Genomic DNA, 17,213 nt, shown 5'->3' on the forward strand with positions numbered 1-17,213 from the left:
TTTAGCTGTGCATTTACTGAATGAGCACTGTGCCACTGTTCGTCCGACTGTTTGCACTGTATTTTATTTTATGTTTTAATTATTCTGATTTCTGTATTTTATCTTTTATTCTAAACTGTTTTAATTATTCTGATTTCTTTTGATTATTTTAATTTCTTCTATGTAAAGCACTTTGAATTACCATTGTGTATGAAATGTGCTATATAAATAAACTTGCCTTGCCTTGACTTGCCTTGCATTAAGGAATCCTGAATTTTATAAAAGGTTTGCAATCAAATTGTGGATTGTTTGACCTCGACGTGATTTGAGCAAGCAATCTTCTGATCAGGAGTCAGACGTGCTACCGTTGCGCCAAGAGGTCCTTCTCTGCGTGGATTTTGCTGAGGTAGTTATAGGGTCTAGCATTAAGGAATCCTGAATTTTATAAAAGGTTTGCAATCAAATTATGGATTGTTTGACCTCGACGTGATTTGAACACGCAACCTTCTGATCTGGAGTCAGACGCGCTGCCGTTGCGCCACAAGGTCCTTCTCTGTGTGGATTTTGCTGAGGTAGTTATAGGGTCTAGCATTAAGGAATCCTGAATTTTATAAAAGGTTTGCAATCAAATTATGGATTGTTTGACCTCAACGTGATTTGAACTCAACGTGATTTGAACACACAACCTTCTGATCTGGAGTCAGACGCACTGCCGTTGCGCCACAAGGTCCTTCTCTGTGTGGATTTTGCTGAGGTAGTTATAGGGTCTAGCATTAAGGAATCCTGAATTTTATAAAAGGTTTGCAATCAAATTATGGATTGTTTGACCTCAACGTGATTTGAACACGCAACCTTCTGATCTGGAGTCAGACATGCTTGCGTTGCGCCACGAGGTCCTTCTCTGCGTGGATTTTGCTGAGGTAGTTATAGGGTCTAGCATTAAGGAATCCTGAATTTTATAAAAGGTTTGCAATCAAATTATGGATTGTTTGACCTCGACGTGATTTGAACACGCAACCTTCTGATCTGGAGTCAGAGGCGCTGCCGTTGCGCCACGAGGTCCTTCTAAGCGTGGATTTTGCTGAGGTAGTTATAGGGTCTAGCATTAAGGAAACCTGAATTTTATAAAAGGCTTGCACTCAAATTATGGATTGTTTGACCTCGACGTGATTTGAACACGCAACCTTCTGATCTGGAGTCAGACGCGCTGCCGTTGCGCCACGAGGTCATTCTCTGCGTGGATTTTGCTGAGGTAGTTATAGGGTCTAGCATTAAGGAAACCTGAATTTTATAAAAGGCTTGCACTCAAATTATGGATTGTTTGACCTCGACGTGATTTGAACACGCAACCTTCTGATCTGGAGTCAGACGCGCTGCCGTTGCGCCACTAGGTCCTTCTCTGCGTGGATTTTGCTGAGGTAGTTATAGCGTCTAGCATTAAGGAATCCTGAATTTTATAAAAGGCTTGCACTCAAATTATGGATTGTTTGACCCCAACGTGATTTGAACAAGCAACTTTCTGATCTAGAGTCAGACGCGCGACCGTTGCACCAAGAGGTCTTTAAATGCTGAAAATTTGCTAAGATAGTTATAGGGTCTAGCATTAATAAATCCTGAATTTTCTAAAGGGCTTACACTCAAATTATGGATTGTTTGACCTCGACGTGATTTGAGCAAGCAATCTTCTGATCAGGAGTCAGACGCTCTACCGTTGCACCAAGAGGTCCTTAAATTCTGAAAATTTGCTGGGATAGTTATAGGGTCTAGCATTAATAAATCCTGAATTTTATAAAGGGCTGGCACTCAAATTATGGATTGTTTGACCTCGACGTGATTTGAACAAGCAACCTTCTGATCTGGAGTCAGACGCGCTACCGTTGCACCAAGAGGTCCTTAAATTCTGAAAATTTGCTGGGATAGTTATAGGGTCTAGCATTAATAAATCCTGAATTTTATAAAGGGCTGGCACTCAAATTATGGATTGTTTGACCTCGACGTGATTTGAACAAGCAACCTTCTGATCTGGAGTCAGACGCGCTACCGTTGCACCAAGAGGTCCTTAAATTCTGAAAATTTGCTGGGATAGTTATAGGGTCTAGCATTAATAAATCCTGAATTTTATAAAGGGCTGGCACTCAAATTATGGATTGTTTGACCTCGACTTGATTTGAACAAGCAACCTTCTGATCTGGAGTCAGAAGCGCTGCCGTTGCGCCACGAGGTCCTTCTCTGCGTGAATTTTGCTGAGGTAGTTATAGGGTCTAGCATTAAGGAATCCTGAATTTTATTCAAAGGCTCGCACTCAAATTATGGTTTATTTGACCCCAACGTGATTTGAACAAGCAACCTTCTGATCTAGAGTCAGACGCGCTACCGTTGCACCAAGAGGTCCTTAAATGCTGAAAATTTGCTAAGATAGTTATAGGGTCTAGCATTAATAAATCCTGAATCTGAAGTCAGACGCGCTGCCGTTGCGCCACGAGGTACTTCTCTGCGTGGATTTTGCTGAGGTAGTTATAGGGTCTAGCATTAAGGAATCCTGAATTTTATAAAAGGTTTGCAATCAAGTTATGGATTGTTTGACCTCGACGTGATTTTAACACGCAACCTACTGATTTGGAGTCAGACGCGCTTCCGTTGCGCCACGAGGTCCTTTTCTGCGTGGATTTTGCTGAGGTAGTTATAGGGTCTAGCATTAAGGAATCCTGAATTTTATAAAAGGTTTGCAATCAAGTTATGGATTGTTTGACCTCAACGTGATTTGAACAAGCAACCTTCTGATCAGGAGTCAGACGCGCTACCTTTGCACCAAGAGGTCCTTAAATGCTGAAAATTTGCTGAGATAGTTATAGGGTCTAGCATTAATAAATCCTGAATTTTATAAAGGGCAGGCACTCAAATTATGGATTGTTTGACCTCGACGTGATTTGAACACGCAACCTTCTGATCTGGAGTCAGACGCGCTACCGTTGCGCCACGAGGTCCTTCTATGTGTGGATTTTGCTGAGGTAGTTATACGGTCTAGCATTAAGGAATCCTGAATTTTATTCAAAGAATCGCACTCAAATTATTGTTTATTTGACCTCGACGTGATTTGAACAAGCAACTTTCTGATCTAGAGTCAGACTCGTGACCGTTGCACCAAGAGGTCTTTAAATGCTGAAAATTTGCTAAGATAGTTATAGGGTCTAGCATTAATAAATCCTGAATTTTATAAAAGGTTTGCAATCAAATTATGGATTGTTTGACCTCGACGTGATTTGAACACGCAACCTTCTGATCTGGAGTCAGACGCGCTGCCGTTGCGCCACGAGGTCCTTCTCTGCGTGGATTTTGCTGAGCTAGTTATAGGGTCTAGCATTTAGGAATCCTGAATTTTATAAAAGGCTTGCACTCAAATTATGGATTGTTTGACCCCAACGTGATTTGAACAAGCAACTTTCTGATCTAGAGTCAGACGCGTGACCGTTGCACCAAGAGGTCTTTAAATGCTGAAAATTTGCTAAGATAGTTATAGGGTCTAGCATTAATAAATCCTGAATTTTCTAAAGGGCTTACACTCAAATTATGGATTGTTTGACCTCGACGTGATTTGAGCAAGCAATCTTCTGATCAGGAGTCAGATGCTCTACCGTTGCACCAAGAGGTCCTTAAATTCTGAAAATTTGCTGGGATAGTTATAGGGTCTAGCATTAATAAATCCTGAATTTTATAAAGGGCTGGCACTCAAATTATGGATTGTTTGACCTCGACGTGATTTGAACAAGCAACCTTCTGATCTGGAGTCAGACGCGCTACCGTTGCACCAAGAGGTCCTTAAATTCTGAAAATTTGCTGGGATAGTTATAGGGTCTAGCATTAATAAATCCTGAATTTTATAAAGGGCTGGCACTCAAATTATGGATTGTTTGACCTCGACGTGATTTGAACAAGCAATCTTCTGATCTGGAGTCAGACGCGCTACCGTTGCACCAAGAGGTCCTTAAATTCTGAAAATTTGCTGGGATAGTTATAGGGTCTAGCATTAATAAATCCTGAATTTTATAAAGGGCTGGCACTCAAATTATGGATTGTTTGACCTCGACGTGATTTGAGCAAGCAATCTTCTGATCAGGAGTCAGACGCTCTACCGTTGCACCAAGAGGTCCTTAAATTCTGAAAATTTGCTGGGATAGTTATAGGGTCTAGCATTAATAAATCCTGAATTTTATAAAGGGCTGGCACTCAAATTATGGATTGTTTGACCTCGACGTGATTTGAACAAGCAACCTTCTGATCTGGAGTCAGACGCGCTACCGTTGCACCAAGAGGTCCTTAAAGTCTGAAAATTTGCTGGGATAGTTATAGGGTCTAGCATTAATAAATCCTGAATTTTATAAAGGGCTGGCACTCAAATTATGGATTGTTTGACCTCGACGTGATTTGAACAAGCAATCTTCTGATCTGGAGTCAGACGCGCTACCGTTGCACCAAGAGGTCCTTAAATTCTGAAAATTTGCTGGGATAGTTATAGGGTCTAGCATTAATAAATCCTGAATTTTATAAAGGGCTGGCACTCAAATTATGGATTGTTTGACCTCGACGTGATTTGAGCAAGCAATCTTCTGATCAGGAGTCAGACGCTCTACCGTTGCACCAAGAGGTCCTTAAATTCTGAAAATTTGCTGGGATAGTTATAGGGTCTAGCATTAATAAATCCTGAATTTTATAAAGGGCTGGCACTCAAATTATGGATTGTTTGACCTCGACGTGATTTGAACAAGCAACCTTCTGATCTGGAGTCAGACGCGCTACCGTTGCACCAAGAGGTCCTTAAATTCTGAAAATTTGCTGGGATAGTTATAGGGTCTAGCATTAATAAATCCTGAATTTTATAAAGGGCTGGCACTCAAATTATGGATTGTTTGACCTCGACGTGATTTGAACAAGCAATCTTCTGATCTGGAGTCAGACGCGCTACCGTTGCACCAAGAGGTCCTTAAATTCTGAAAATTTGCTGGGATAGTTATAGGGTCTAGCATTAATAAATCCTGAATTTTATAAAGGGCTGGCACTCAAATTATGGATTGTTTGACCTCGACGTGATTTGAGCAAGCAATCTTCTGATCAGGAGTCAGACGCTCTACCGTTGCACCAAGAGGTCCTTAAATTCTGAAAATTTGCTGGGATAGTTATAGGGTCTAGCATTAATAAATCCTGAATTTTATAAAGGGCTGGCACTCAAATTATGGATTGTTTGACCTCGACGTGATTTGAACAAGCAACCTTCTGATCTGGAGTCAGACGCGCTACCGTTGCACCAAGAGGTCCTTAAAGTCTGAAAATTTGCTGGGATAGTTATAGGGTCTAGCATTAATAAATCCTGAATTTTATAAAGGGCTGGCACTCAAATTATGGATTGTTTGACCTCGACGTGATTTGAGCAAGCAATCTTCTGATCAGGAGTCAGACGCTCTACCGTTGCACCAAGAGGTCCTTAAATTCTGAAAATTTGCTGGGATAGTTATAGGGTCTAGCATTAATAAATCCTGAATTTTATAAAGGGCTGGCACTTAAATTATGGATTGTTTGACCTCGACGTGATTTGAACAAGCAATCTTCTGATCTGGAGTCAGACGCGCTACCGTTGCACCAAGAGGTCCTTAAATTCTGAAAATTTGCTGGGATAGTTATAGGGTCTAGCATTAATAAATCCTGAATTTTATAAAGGGCTGGCACTCAAATTATGGATTGTTTGACCTCAACGTGATTTGAACAAGCAATCTTCTGGTCTGGAGTCAGACGCGCTACCGTTGCACCAAGAGGTCCTTAAATTCTGAAAATATGCTGGGATAGTTATAGGGTCTAGCATTAATAAATCCTGAATTTTCTAAAGGGCTTACACTCAAATTATGGATTGTTTGACCTCGACGTGATTTGAGCAAGCAATCTTCTGATCTGGAATCAGACGCGCTGCCGTTGCGCCACGAGGTACTTCTCTGCGTGGATTTTGCTGAGGTAGTTATAGGGTCTAGCATTAAGGAATCCTGAATTTTATAAAAGGTTTGCAATCAAGTTATGGATTGTTTGACCTCGACGTGATTTGAACACGCAACCTACTGATCTGGAGTCAGACGCGCTGCCGTTGCGCCACGAGGTCCTTTTCTGCGTGGATTTTGCTGAGGTAGTTATAGGGTCTAGCATTAAGGAATCCTGAATTTTATAAAAGGTTTGCAATCAAATTATGGATTGTTTGACCTCAACGTGATTTGAACACGCAACCTTCTGATCTAGAGTCAGACGCGCTGCCGTTGCGCCCTCGGTCCTTCTCTGCGTAGATTTTGCTGAGGTAGTTATAGGGTCTAGCATTAAGTAATCCTGAATTTTATAAAAGGTTTGCAATCAAGTTATGGATTGTTTGACCTCGACGTGATTTGAACACGCAACCTTCTGATCTGGAGTCAGACGCGCTACCGTTGCGCCACGAGGTCCTTCTATGTGTGGATTTTGCTGAGGTAGTTATAGGGTCTCGCATTAAGGAATCCTGAATTTTATTCAAAGGCTCGCACTCAAATTATGGATTGTTTGACCTCGACGTGATTTGAGTAAGCAACCTTCTGATCTAGAGTCAGACGCGCTGCCGTTGCGCCACGAGGTCCTTCTATGTGTGGATTTTGCTGAGGTAGTTATAGGGTCTCGCATTAAGGAATCCTGAATTTTATTCAAAGGCTCGCACTCAAATTATGGATTGTTTGACCTCGACGTGATTTGAGTAAGCAACCTTCTGATCTAGAGTCAGACGCGCAACCGTTGCACCAAGAGGTCCTTAAATGCTGTAAATTTGCTGAGATAGTTATAGGGTCTATTATTAATAAATCCTGAATTTTCTAAAAGGCTTGCACTCAAATTATGGATTGTTTGACCTCGACGTGATTTGAACACGCAACCTTCTGATCTGGAGTCAGACGCGCTACCGTTGCGCCACGAGGTCCTTCTATGTGTGGATTTTGCTGAGGTAGTTATAGGGTCTAGCATTAAGGAATCCTGAATTTTATTCAAAGGCTCGCACTCAAATTATGGATTGTTTGACCTCGACGTGATTTGAGTAAGCAACCTTCTGATCTAGAGTCAGACGCGCTGCCGTTGCGCCACAAGGTCCTTCTCTGCGCGGATTTTGCTGAGCTAGTTATAGGGTCTAGCATTTAGGAATCCTGAATTTTATAAAAGGCTGGCACTCAAATTATGGATTGTTTGACCTCGACGTGATTTGAACACGCAACCTTCTGATCTGGAGTCAGACGCGCTGCCGTTGCGCCACGAGGTCCTTTTCTGCGTGGATTTTGCTGAGGTAGTTATAGCGTCTAGCATTAAGGAATCCTGAATTTTATAAAAGGTTTGCAATCAAATTATGGATTGTTTGACCTCAACGTGATTTGAACACGCAACCTTCTGATCTAGAGTCAGACGCGCTGCCGTTGCGCCCTCGGTCCTTCTCTGCGTAGATTTTGCTGAGGTAGTTATAGGGTCTAGCATTAAGTAATCCTGAATTTTATAAAAGGTTTGCAATCAAGTTATGGATTGTTTGACCTCGACGTGATTTGAACACGCAACCTACTGATCTGGAGTCAGACGCGCTTCCGTTGCGCCACGAGGTCCTTCTCTGCGTGGATTTTGCTGAGGTAGTTATAGGGTCTCGCATTAAGGAATCCTGAATTTTATAAAAGGTTTGCAATCAAGTTATGGATTGTTTGACCTCGACGTGATTTGAACACGCAACCTACTGATCTGGAGTCAGACGCGCTTCCGTTGCGCCACGAGGTCCTTCTCTGCGTGGATTTTGCTGAGGTAGTTATAGGGTCTAGCATTAAGGAATCCTGAATTTTATAAAAGGTTTGCAATCAAGTTATGGATTGTTTGACCTCAACGTGATTTGAACAAGCAACCTTCTGATTTAGAGTTAGACGCGCTACCTTTGCACCAAGAGGTCCTTAAATGCTGAAAATTTGCTGAGATAGTTATAGGGTCTAGCATTAATAAATCCTGAATTTTCTAAAGGGCTTACACTCAAATTATGGATTGTTTGACCTCGACGTGATTTGAGCAAGCAATCTTCTGATCTGGAGTCAGACGCGCTGCCGTTGCGCCACAAGGTCCTTCTCTGCGTGGATTTTGCTGAGGTAGTTATAAGGTCTAGCATTAAGGAATCCTGAATTTTATAAAAGGTTTGCAATCAAATTATGGATTGTTTGACCTCAACGTGATTTGAACACGCAACCTTCTGATCTGTGGTCAGACGCGCTTCCGTTGCGCCACGAGGTCCTTCTCTGCGTGGATTTTGCTGAGGTAGTTATAGGGTCTAGCATTAAGTAATCCTGAATTTTATAAAAGGTTTGCAATCAAGTTATGGATTGTTTGACCTCGACGTGATTTGAACACGCAACCTTCTGATCTGGAGTCAGACGCGCTGCCGTTGCGCAACGAGGTCCTTCTCTGCGTAGATTTTGCTGAGGTAGTTATAGGGTCTAGCATTAAGGAATCCTGAATTTTATAAAAGGTTTGCAATCAAGTTATGGATTGTTTGACCTCGACGTGATTTGAACACGCAAACCTACTGATCTGGAGTCAGACGCGCTTCCGTTGCGCCACGAGGTCCTTAAATGCTGAAAATTTGCTGAGATAGTTATAGGGTCTAGCATTAATAAATCCTGAATTTTATAAAAGGTTTGCACTCAAATTATGGATTGTTTGACCTCGACGTGATTTGAACAAGCAACCTTCTGATCTAGAGTCAGACGCGCAACCATTGCACCAAGAGGTCCTTAAATGCAGAAAATTTGCTGAGATAGTTATAGGGTCTATTATTAATAAATCCTGAATTTTCTAAAAGGCTTGCACTCAAATTATGGATTGTTTGACCTCGACGTGATTTGAACACCGACCTTCTGATCTGGAGTCAGACGCGCTACCGTTGCACCACGAGGTCCTTCTATGTGTGGATTTTGCTGAGATAGTTATAGGGTCTAGCATTTAGGAATCCTGAATTTTATAAAAGGCTGGCACTCAAATTATGGATTGTTTGACCTTGACGTGATTTGAACACGCAACCTTCTGATCTGGAGTCAGACGCGCTGCCGTTGCGCCACGAGGTCCTTCTCTGCGCGGATTTTGCTGAGCTAGTTATAGGGTCTAGCATTTAGGAATCCTGAATTTTATAAAAGGCTGGCACTCAAATTATGGATTGTTTGACCTTGACGTGATTTGAACACGCAACCTTCTGATCTGGAGTCAGACGCGCTGCCGTTGCGCCACGAGGTCCTTCTCTGCGTGGATTTTGCTGAGCTAGTTATAGGGTCTAGCATTTAGGAATCCTGAATTTTATAAAAGGCTGGCACTCAAATTATGGATTGTTTGACCTTGACGTGATTTGAACACGCAACCTTCTGATCTGGAGTCAGACGCACTGCCGTTGCACCCTCGGTCCTTCTCTGCGTGGATTTAGCTGAGGTAGTTATAGGGTCTAGCATTAAGGAATCCTGAATTTTATAAAAGGCTTGCACTCAAATTATAGATTGTTTGACCTCGACGTGATTTGAACTCAACGTGATTTGAACACGCAACCTTCTGATCTGGAGTCAGACGCGGTGCCGTTGCGCCACGAGATTCTTCTCTGCGCGGATTTTGCTGAGCTAGTTATAGGGTCTAGCATTAAGGAATCCTGAATTTTATAAAAGGCTGGCAATGAAGTTATGGATTGTTTGACCTCGACGTGATTTGAACTCAACGTGATTTGAACACGCAACCTTCTGATCTGGAGTCAGACGCGCTGCCGTTGTGCCACAAGGTCCTTCTCTGCGCGGATTTTGCTGAGGTAGTTATAGGGTCTAGCATTAAGGAATCCTGAATTTTATAAAAGGTTTGCAATCAAATTATGGACTGTTTGACCTCAACGTGATTTGAACACGCAACCTTCTGATCTGGAGTCAGACGCGCTGCCGTTGCGCCACGAAGTCCTTCTCTGGGTGGATTTTGCTGAGGTAGTTATAGGGTCTAGCATTAATAAATCCTGAATTTTATAAAGGGCTCGCAATGAAATTATGGATTGTTTGACCTCGACGTGATTTGAACACGCAACCTTCTGATCTGGAGTCAGACACACTGCCTTTGCACCACGAGGTCCTTCTCTGCTTGCTTTTTGCTGAGCTAGTTATAAGCGTAGCATTAAGGAATCCTGAATTTCATAAAGGGCTTGCACTCAAATTATGGATTGTTTGACCCCAACGTGATTTGAACAAGCAACTTTCTGATCTAGAGTCAGACGCGCGACCGTTGCACCAAGAGGTCTTTAAATGCTGAAAATTTACTGAGATAGTTATAGGGTCTAGCATTAATAAATCCTGAATTTTATAAAGGGCTGGCACTCAAATTAAGGATTGTTTGACCTCGACGTGATTTGAACAAGCAACCTTCTGATCTGGAGTCAGAAGCGCTGCCGTTGCGCCACGAGGTCCTTCTCTGCGTGGATTTTGCTGAGGTAGTTATAGGGTCTAGCATTAAGGAATCATGAATTTTATTCAAAGGCTCGCACTCAAATTATGGTTTATTTGACCCCAACGTGATTTGAACAAGCAACCTTCTGATCTAGAGTCAGACGCGCTACCGTTGCACCAAGAGGTCCTTAAATGCTGAAAATTTGCTAAGATAGTTATAGGGTCTAGCATTAATAAATCCTGAATTTTCTAAAGGGCTTACACTCAAATTATGGATTGTTTGACCTCGACGTGATTTGAGCAAGCAATCTTCTGATCTGGAGTCCGACGCGCTGCCGTTGCGCCACGAGGTACTTCTCTGCGTGGATTTTGCTGAGGTAGTTATAGGGTCTAGCATTAAGGAATCCTGAATTTTATAAAAGGTTTGCAATCAAGTTATGGATTGTTTGACCTCGACGTGATTTGAACACGCAACCTTCTGATCTGGAGTCAGACGCGCTGCCGTTGCGCAACGAGGTCCTTCTCTGCGTGACTTTTGCTGAGGTAGTTATAGGGTCTAGCATTAAGGAATCCTGAATTTTATAAAAGGTTTGCAATCAAGTTATGGATTGTTTGACCTCGACGTGATTTGAACACGCAACCTACTGATCTGGAGTCAGACGCGCTTCCGTTGCGCCACGAGGTCCTTAAATGCTGAAAATTTGCTGAGATAGTTATAGGGTCTAGCATTAATAAATCCTGAATTTTATAAAGGGCAGGCACTCAAATTATGGATTGTTTGACCTCGACGTGATTTGAACAAGCAACCTTCTGATCTAGAGTCAGACGCGCAACCGTTGCACCACGAGGTCCTTCTCTGCGTAGATTTTGCTGAGGTAGTTATAGGGTCTAGCATTAAGGAATCCTGAATTTTATAAAAGGTTTGCAATCAAGTTATGGATTGTTTGACCTCGACGTGATTTGAACACGCAACCTACTGATCTGGAGTCAGACGCGCTTCCGTTGCGCCACGAGGTCCTTAAATGCTGAAAATTTGCTGAGATAGTTATAGGGTCTAGCATTAATAAATCCTGAATTTTATAAAGGGCAGGCACTCAAATTATGGATTGTTTGACCTCGACGTGATTTGAACAAGCAACCTTCTGATCTAGAGTCAGACGCGCAACCGTTGCACCACGAGGTCCTTCTATGTGTGGATTTTGCTGAGGTAGTTATAGGGTCTAGCATTTAGGAATCCTGAATTTTATTCAAAGGCTCGCACTCAAATTATTGTTTATTTGACCTCGACGTGATTTGAGTAAGCAACCTTCTGATCTAGAGTCAGACGCGCTACCGTTGCGCCACGAGGTCCTTCTATGCGTGGATTTTGCTGAGCTAGTTATAGGGTCTAGCATTTAGGAATCCTGAATTTTATAAAAGGCTGGCACTCAAATTATGGATTGTTTGACCTTGACGTGATTTGAACACGCAACCTTCTGATCTGGAGTCAGACGCGCTGCCGTTGCGCCACAAAGTCCTTCTCTGCGCGGATTTTGCTGAGCTAGTTATAGGGTCTAGCATTTAGGAATCCTGAATTTTATAAAAGGCTGGCACTCAAATTATGGATTGTTTGACCCCAACGTGATTTGAACACGCAACCTTCTGATCTGGAGTCAGACGCACTGCCGTTGCACCCTCGGTCCTTCTCTGCGTGGATTTAGCTGAGGTAGTTATAGGGTCTAGCATTAAGGAATCCTGAATTTTATAAAAGGCTTGCACTCAAATTATAGATTGTTTGACCTCGACGTGATTTGAACTCAACGTGATTTGAACACGCAACCTTCTGATCTGGAGTCAGACGCGGTGCCGTTGCGCCACGAGATTCTTCTCTGCGCGGATTTTGCTGAGCTAGTTATAGGGTCTAGCATTTAGGAATCCTGAATTTTATAAAAGGCTGGCACTCAAATTATGGATTGTTTGACCTCGACGTGATTTGAACACGCAACCTTCTGATCTGGAGTCAGACGCGCTGCCGTTGCACCACGACGTCCTTCTCTGTGTGGATTTTGCTGAGGTAGTTATAGGGTCTAGCATTTAGGAATCCTGAATTTTATAAAAGGCTGGCACTCAAATTATGGATTGTTTGACCTTGACGTGATTTGAACACGCAACCTTCTGATCTGGAGTCAGACGCGCTGCCGTTGCGCCACGAGGTCCTTCTCTGCGTGGATTTTGCTGAGGTAGTTATGGGGTCTAGCATTAAGGAATCCTGAATTTTATAAATGGTTTGCAATCAAATTATGGATTGTTTGACCTTGACGTGATTTGAACACGCAACCTTCTGATCTGGAGTCAGACGCACTGCCGTTGCGCCCTCGGTCCTTCTTTGCGTGGATTTTGCTGAGGTAGTTATAGGGTCTAGCATTAAGGAATCCTGAATTTTATAAAAGGTTTGCAATCATATTATGGATTGTTTGACCTCGACGTGATTTGAACACGCAACCTTCTAATCTGAAGTCAGACGCGCTGCCGTTGAGCCCTCGGTCCTTCTCTGTGTGGATTTTGCTGAGGTAGTTATAGGGTCTAGCATTAAGGAATCCTGAATTTTATAAAAGGCTGGCAATGAAGTTATGGATTGTTTGACCTCGACGTGATTTGAACTCAACGTGATTTGAACACGCAACCTTCTGATCTGGAGTCAGACGCGCTGCCGTTGTGCCACAAGGTCCTTCTCTGCGCGGATTTTGCTGAGGTAGTTATAGGGTCTAGCATTAAGGAATCCTGAATTTTATAAAAGGTTTGCAATCAAATTATGGACTGTTTGACCTCGACGTGATTTGAACACGCAACCTTCTGATCTGGAGTCAGACGCGCTGCCGTTGCGCCACGAAGTCCTTCTCTGGGTGGATTTTGCTGAGGTAGTTATAGGGTCTAGCATTAATAAATCCTGAATTTTATAAAGGGCTCGCAATGAAATTATGGATTGTTTGACCTCGACGTAATTTGAACACGCAACCTTCTGATCTGGAGTCAGACACACTGCCTTTGCACCACGAGGTCCTTCTCTGCTTGCTTTTTGCTGAGCTAGTTATAAGCGTAGCATTAAGGAATCCTGAATTTCATAAAGGGCTTGCACTCAAATTATGGATTGTTTGACCCCAACGTGATTTGAACAAGCAACTTTCTGATCTAGAGTCAGACGCGCGACCGTTGCACCAAGAGGTCTTTAAATGCTGAAAATTTACTGAGATAGTTATAGGGTCTAGCATTAATAAATCCTGAATTTTATAAAGGGCTGGCACTCAAATTATGGATTGTTTGACCTCGACGTGATTTGAACAAGCAACCTTCTGATCTGGAGTCAGAAGCGCTGCCGTTGCGCCACGAGGTCCTTCTCTGCGTGGATTTTGCTGAGGTAGTTATAGGGTCTAGCATTAAGGAATCATGAATTTTATTCAAAGGCTCGCACTCAAATTATGGTTTATTTGACCCCAACGTGATTTGAACAAGCAACCTTCTGATCTAGAGTCAGACGCGCTACCGTTGCACCAAGAGGTCCTTAAATGCTGAAAATTTGCTAAGATAGTTATAGGGTCTAGCATTAATAAATCCTGAATTTTCTAAAGGGCTTACACTCAAATTATGGATTGTTTGACCTCGACGTGATTTGAGCAAGCAATCTTCTGATCTGGAGTCCGACGCGCTGCCGTTGCGCCACGAGGTACTTCTCTGCGTGGATTTTGCTGAGGTAGTTATAGGGTCTAGCATTAAGGAATCCTGAATTTTATAAAAGGTTTGCAATCAAGTTATGGATTGTTTGACCTCGACGTGATTTGAACACGCAACCTTCTGATCTGGAGTCAGACGCGCTGCCGTTGCGCAACGAGGTCCTTCTCTGCGTAGATTTTGCTGAGGTAGTTATAGGGTCTAGCATTAAGGAATCCTGAATTTTATAAAAGGTTTGCAATCAAGTTATGGATTGTTTGACCTCGACGTGATTTGAACACGCAACCTACTGATCTGGAGTCAGACGCGCTTCCGTTGCGCCACGAGGTCCTTAAATGCTGAAAATTTGCTGAGATAGTTATAGGGTCTAGCATTAAGGAATCCTGAATTTTATAAAAGGTTTGCACTCAAATTATGGATTGTTTGACCTCGACGTGATTTGAACAAGCAACCTTCTGATCTAGAGTCAGACGCGCAACCGTTGCACCACGAGGTCCTTCTATGTGTGGATTTTGCTGAGGTAGTTATAGGGTCTAGCATTTAGGAATCCTGAATTTTATTCAAAGGCTCGCACTCAAATTATTGTTTATTTGACCTCGACGTGATTTGAGTAAGCAACCTTCTGATCTAGAGTCAGACGCGCTACCGTTGCGCCACGAGGTCCTTCTATGCGTGGATTTTGCTGAGCTAGTTATAGGGTCTAGCATTTAGGAATCCTGAATTTTATAAAAGGCTGGCACTCAAATTATGGATTGTTTGACCTTGACGTGATTTGAACACGCAACCTTCTGATCTGGAGTCAGACGCGCTGCCGTTGCGCCACAAAGTCCTTCTCTGCGTAGATTTTGCTGAGGTAGTTATAGGGTCTAGCATTAAGGAATCCTGAATTTTATAAAAGGTTTGCAATCAAATTATGGATTGTTTGACCTCGACGTGATTTGAACAAGCAACCTTCTGATCTGGAGTCAGACGCGCTGCCGTTGCGCCACGAGGTCCTTCTCTGCGTGGATTTTGCTGAGCTAGTTATAGGGTCTAGCATTAAGGAATCCTGAATTTTATAAAAGGCTGGCACTCAAATTATGGATTGTTTGACCTTGACGTGATTTGAACACTCAACCTTCTGATCTGGAGTCAGACGCGCTGCCGTTGCGCCCTCGGTCCTTCTCTGCGTGGCTTTTGCTGAGGTAGTTATAGGGTCTAGCATTAAGGAATCCTGAATTTTATAAAGGGCTGGCACTCAAATTAAGGATTGTTTGACCTCGACGTGATTTGAACAAGCAACCTTCTGATCTAGAGTCAGACGCGCTGCCGTTGCGCCACGAGGTCCTTCTCTGCGTGGATTTTGCTGAGCTAGTTATAGGGTCTAGCATTAAGGAATCCTGAATTTTATAAAAGGCTGGCACTCAAATTATGGATTGTTTGACCTTGACGTGATTTGAACACTCAACCTTCTGATCTGGAGTCAGACGCGCTGCCGTTGCGCCCTCGGTCCTTCTCTGCGTGGCTTTTGCTGAGGTAGTTATAGGGTCTAGCATTAAGGAATCCTGAATTTTATAAAAGGCTGGCACTCAAATTATGGATTGTTTGACCTCGACGTGATTTGAACAAGCAACCTTCTGATCTAGAGTCAGACGCGCTACCTTTGCACCAAGAGGTCCTTAAATGCTGAAAATTTGCTAAGATAGTTATAGGGTCTAGCATTAATAAATCCTGAATTTTATAAAGGACTTGCACTCAAATTATGGATTGTTTGACCTCGACGTGATTTGAACACGCAACCTTCTGATCTGGAGTCAGACGCGCTGCCGTTGCTCCTCTAAGTCCTCTAATTCTGTAAATTTGCTGAAATAGTTATAGGGTCTAGCATTAATAAATCCTGAATTTTATAAAAGGCTTGCACTCAAATTATAGTTTGTTTGACCACAACGTGTTTTGAACTAGCAACCTTCTGATTGGGAATCAGACGCGCTACCGTTGCGCCACGAGGTCCTTCTCTGCTTGGATTTTTCTGAGCTAGTTATATAGCCTGGTTAAAACCAGACCCTTCTGAGTAGTAACTGAGTTAGGGTCTGGGGAAGGTTCATTCACAGCTCATTTCCAAAGGGGCGTCACCAACGGACGTTGCTCAAATGCCTCTGTAAGCAATAAGCATAAACCTTAAAACCAATCAGATCGATCATCATCTTGTAAAGCCCGCCTCAACGTTTGTGATTGGTGCATCTGCTTGGATTTTGCTGAGCTAGTTATAGGGTCTATCATTAAGGAATCCTGAATTTTATAAAAGGCTTGCACTCAAATTATGGTTTGTTTGACCTCGACGTGATTTGAACATGCAACCTTCTGATATGGAGTCAGACGCGCTACCGTTGCGCCACAAGGTCCTTCTCTGCTTGGATTTTGCTGAGCTAGTTATATAGCCTGGTTAAAACCAGACCCTTCTGAGTAGTAACTGAGTTAGGGTCTGGGGAAGGTTCATTCACAGCTCATTTCCAAAGGGGCGTCACCAACGGACGTCGCTCAAATGCCTCTGTAAGCAATTGCATAGACCTTAAAACCAATCGTCATCTTCTAAAGCCCGCCTCAACGTTTGTGATTGGTGCCTCGATTTGGAAAGATTGGAAATGAGCTTGAATGGGCTCTTCGCCAGACTAACTTGCAGAGCAAATCTAAATTTGCCTGAAGTTCGTCTGGGTTTTCCCAGGCTACTACTTATAGGTTCTAGCATTAAGCAATCCTGAATTTTATAAAAGTATTTCACTCAAATTATGGATTGTTTGACCTCAACGTGATTTGAACACGCAACCTTCTGATCTGGAGTCAGACTCGCTGCCGTTGCGCCACAAGGTCCTTCTCTGATTTGATTTTGCTGTGCTAGATATATAGCCTGGTTAAAACCAGACAGTAGTAACTGAGTTAGGGTCTGGGGAAGGTTCATTCACAGCTCATTTCCAAAGGGGCGACGTGATTTAAACACGTAACCTTCTGATCTGGATCTGGAGTCAAAATGTAACCCATAATTTCTAATGTTGTTACTTTTTCCACATTTCCATGTTTTTCTCTCCT

At 42.8% G+C, this 17,213-nt stretch overlaps 36 non-coding genes across 36 annotated transcripts; all 36 read right to left on the bottom strand.

Annotated features, from left to right (window-relative positions):
• Window positions 1-455: 455 nt before the first annotated feature.
• Window positions 456-527, bottom strand: trnaw-cca (transfer RNA tryptophan (anticodon CCA)). The gene has a single exon. It is a non-coding gene; the product is annotated as a tRNA-Trp (tRNA).
• A 442-nt stretch (window positions 528-969) lies between these two features.
• trnaw-cca (transfer RNA tryptophan (anticodon CCA)) lies at window positions 970-1,041 on the bottom strand. The gene has a single exon. It is a non-coding gene; the product is annotated as a tRNA-Trp (tRNA).
• A 94-nt stretch (window positions 1,042-1,135) lies between these two features.
• trnaw-cca (transfer RNA tryptophan (anticodon CCA)) lies at window positions 1,136-1,207 on the bottom strand. The gene has a single exon. It is a non-coding gene; the product is annotated as a tRNA-Trp (tRNA).
• Window positions 1,208-1,301: 94 nt separating this feature from the next.
• trnaw-cca (transfer RNA tryptophan (anticodon CCA)) lies at window positions 1,302-1,373 on the bottom strand. Its single transcript has one exon. It is a non-coding gene; the product is annotated as a tRNA-Trp (tRNA).
• A 758-nt stretch (window positions 1,374-2,131) lies between these two features.
• Window positions 2,132-2,203, bottom strand: trnaw-cca (transfer RNA tryptophan (anticodon CCA)). The gene has a single exon. It is a non-coding gene; the product is annotated as a tRNA-Trp (tRNA).
• A 356-nt stretch (window positions 2,204-2,559) lies between these two features.
• trnaw-cca (transfer RNA tryptophan (anticodon CCA)) lies at window positions 2,560-2,631 on the bottom strand. The gene has a single exon. It is a non-coding gene; the product is annotated as a tRNA-Trp (tRNA).
• Window positions 2,632-2,891: 260 nt separating this feature from the next.
• trnaw-cca (transfer RNA tryptophan (anticodon CCA)) lies at window positions 2,892-2,963 on the bottom strand. The gene has a single exon. It is a non-coding gene; the product is annotated as a tRNA-Trp (tRNA).
• Window positions 2,964-3,224: 261 nt separating this feature from the next.
• trnaw-cca (transfer RNA tryptophan (anticodon CCA)) lies at window positions 3,225-3,296 on the bottom strand. Its single transcript has one exon. It is a non-coding gene; the product is annotated as a tRNA-Trp (tRNA).
• Window positions 3,297-6,046: 2,750 nt separating this feature from the next.
• Window positions 6,047-6,118, bottom strand: trnaw-cca (transfer RNA tryptophan (anticodon CCA)). Its single transcript has one exon. It is a non-coding gene; the product is annotated as a tRNA-Trp (tRNA).
• Window positions 6,119-6,377: 259 nt separating this feature from the next.
• On the bottom strand, window positions 6,378-6,449 carry trnaw-cca (transfer RNA tryptophan (anticodon CCA)). Its single transcript has one exon. It is a non-coding gene; the product is annotated as a tRNA-Trp (tRNA).
• A 428-nt stretch (window positions 6,450-6,877) lies between these two features.
• trnaw-cca (transfer RNA tryptophan (anticodon CCA)) lies at window positions 6,878-6,949 on the bottom strand. Its single transcript has one exon. It is a non-coding gene; the product is annotated as a tRNA-Trp (tRNA).
• Window positions 6,950-7,210: 261 nt separating this feature from the next.
• trnaw-cca (transfer RNA tryptophan (anticodon CCA)) lies at window positions 7,211-7,282 on the bottom strand. Its single transcript has one exon. It is a non-coding gene; the product is annotated as a tRNA-Trp (tRNA).
• Window positions 7,283-7,541: 259 nt separating this feature from the next.
• trnaw-cca (transfer RNA tryptophan (anticodon CCA)) lies at window positions 7,542-7,613 on the bottom strand. The gene has a single exon. It is a non-coding gene; the product is annotated as a tRNA-Trp (tRNA).
• A 94-nt stretch (window positions 7,614-7,707) lies between these two features.
• trnaw-cca (transfer RNA tryptophan (anticodon CCA)) lies at window positions 7,708-7,779 on the bottom strand. Its single transcript has one exon. It is a non-coding gene; the product is annotated as a tRNA-Trp (tRNA).
• Window positions 7,780-8,205: 426 nt separating this feature from the next.
• On the bottom strand, window positions 8,206-8,277 carry trnac-aca (transfer RNA cysteine (anticodon ACA)). The gene has a single exon. It is a non-coding gene; the product is annotated as a tRNA-Cys (tRNA).
• A 94-nt stretch (window positions 8,278-8,371) lies between these two features.
• trnaw-cca (transfer RNA tryptophan (anticodon CCA)) lies at window positions 8,372-8,443 on the bottom strand. Its single transcript has one exon. It is a non-coding gene; the product is annotated as a tRNA-Trp (tRNA).
• Window positions 8,444-8,537: 94 nt separating this feature from the next.
• trnaw-cca (transfer RNA tryptophan (anticodon CCA)) lies at window positions 8,538-8,610 on the bottom strand. Its single transcript has one exon. It is a non-coding gene; the product is annotated as a tRNA-Trp (tRNA).
• A 260-nt stretch (window positions 8,611-8,870) lies between these two features.
• On the bottom strand, window positions 8,871-8,941 carry trnaw-cca (transfer RNA tryptophan (anticodon CCA)). Its single transcript has one exon. It is a non-coding gene; the product is annotated as a tRNA-Trp (tRNA).
• A 94-nt stretch (window positions 8,942-9,035) lies between these two features.
• Window positions 9,036-9,107, bottom strand: trnaw-cca (transfer RNA tryptophan (anticodon CCA)). The gene has a single exon. It is a non-coding gene; the product is annotated as a tRNA-Trp (tRNA).
• Window positions 9,108-9,201: 94 nt separating this feature from the next.
• On the bottom strand, window positions 9,202-9,273 carry trnaw-cca (transfer RNA tryptophan (anticodon CCA)). Its single transcript has one exon. It is a non-coding gene; the product is annotated as a tRNA-Trp (tRNA).
• Window positions 9,274-9,896: 623 nt separating this feature from the next.
• trnaw-cca (transfer RNA tryptophan (anticodon CCA)) lies at window positions 9,897-9,968 on the bottom strand. Its single transcript has one exon. It is a non-coding gene; the product is annotated as a tRNA-Trp (tRNA).
• A 425-nt stretch (window positions 9,969-10,393) lies between these two features.
• Window positions 10,394-10,465, bottom strand: trnaw-cca (transfer RNA tryptophan (anticodon CCA)). The gene has a single exon. It is a non-coding gene; the product is annotated as a tRNA-Trp (tRNA).
• Window positions 10,466-10,892: 427 nt separating this feature from the next.
• Window positions 10,893-10,964, bottom strand: trnaw-cca (transfer RNA tryptophan (anticodon CCA)). The gene has a single exon. It is a non-coding gene; the product is annotated as a tRNA-Trp (tRNA).
• Window positions 10,965-11,058: 94 nt separating this feature from the next.
• On the bottom strand, window positions 11,059-11,130 carry trnaw-cca (transfer RNA tryptophan (anticodon CCA)). Its single transcript has one exon. It is a non-coding gene; the product is annotated as a tRNA-Trp (tRNA).
• Window positions 11,131-11,390: 260 nt separating this feature from the next.
• On the bottom strand, window positions 11,391-11,462 carry trnaw-cca (transfer RNA tryptophan (anticodon CCA)). Its single transcript has one exon. It is a non-coding gene; the product is annotated as a tRNA-Trp (tRNA).
• Window positions 11,463-11,889: 427 nt separating this feature from the next.
• trnaw-cca (transfer RNA tryptophan (anticodon CCA)) lies at window positions 11,890-11,961 on the bottom strand. Its single transcript has one exon. It is a non-coding gene; the product is annotated as a tRNA-Trp (tRNA).
• A 441-nt stretch (window positions 11,962-12,402) lies between these two features.
• Window positions 12,403-12,474, bottom strand: trnaw-cca (transfer RNA tryptophan (anticodon CCA)). Its single transcript has one exon. It is a non-coding gene; the product is annotated as a tRNA-Trp (tRNA).
• A 94-nt stretch (window positions 12,475-12,568) lies between these two features.
• On the bottom strand, window positions 12,569-12,640 carry trnaw-cca (transfer RNA tryptophan (anticodon CCA)). The gene has a single exon. It is a non-coding gene; the product is annotated as a tRNA-Trp (tRNA).
• A 606-nt stretch (window positions 12,641-13,246) lies between these two features.
• Window positions 13,247-13,318, bottom strand: trnaw-cca (transfer RNA tryptophan (anticodon CCA)). Its single transcript has one exon. It is a non-coding gene; the product is annotated as a tRNA-Trp (tRNA).
• Window positions 13,319-13,743: 425 nt separating this feature from the next.
• Window positions 13,744-13,815, bottom strand: trnaw-cca (transfer RNA tryptophan (anticodon CCA)). Its single transcript has one exon. It is a non-coding gene; the product is annotated as a tRNA-Trp (tRNA).
• Window positions 13,816-14,242: 427 nt separating this feature from the next.
• On the bottom strand, window positions 14,243-14,314 carry trnaw-cca (transfer RNA tryptophan (anticodon CCA)). The gene has a single exon. It is a non-coding gene; the product is annotated as a tRNA-Trp (tRNA).
• Window positions 14,315-14,408: 94 nt separating this feature from the next.
• On the bottom strand, window positions 14,409-14,480 carry trnaw-cca (transfer RNA tryptophan (anticodon CCA)). Its single transcript has one exon. It is a non-coding gene; the product is annotated as a tRNA-Trp (tRNA).
• Window positions 14,481-14,907: 427 nt separating this feature from the next.
• On the bottom strand, window positions 14,908-14,979 carry trnaw-cca (transfer RNA tryptophan (anticodon CCA)). Its single transcript has one exon. It is a non-coding gene; the product is annotated as a tRNA-Trp (tRNA).
• A 94-nt stretch (window positions 14,980-15,073) lies between these two features.
• trnaw-cca (transfer RNA tryptophan (anticodon CCA)) lies at window positions 15,074-15,145 on the bottom strand. Its single transcript has one exon. It is a non-coding gene; the product is annotated as a tRNA-Trp (tRNA).
• A 1,314-nt stretch (window positions 15,146-16,459) lies between these two features.
• trnaw-cca (transfer RNA tryptophan (anticodon CCA)) lies at window positions 16,460-16,531 on the bottom strand. The gene has a single exon. It is a non-coding gene; the product is annotated as a tRNA-Trp (tRNA).
• Window positions 16,532-16,925: 394 nt separating this feature from the next.
• trnaw-cca (transfer RNA tryptophan (anticodon CCA)) lies at window positions 16,926-16,997 on the bottom strand. Its single transcript has one exon. It is a non-coding gene; the product is annotated as a tRNA-Trp (tRNA).
• Between the last annotated feature and the right edge of the window lie 216 nt (window positions 16,998-17,213).

The sequence above is a fragment of the Siphateles boraxobius genome, unplaced genomic scaffold (assembly GCF_051911475.1).
Source record: "Siphateles boraxobius isolate OS27281-9 unplaced genomic scaffold, OSU_SipBor_1 172, whole genome shotgun sequence".
NCBI classification, from domain to species: Eukaryota; Metazoa; Chordata; class Actinopteri; order Cypriniformes; family Leuciscidae; genus Siphateles; species Siphateles boraxobius.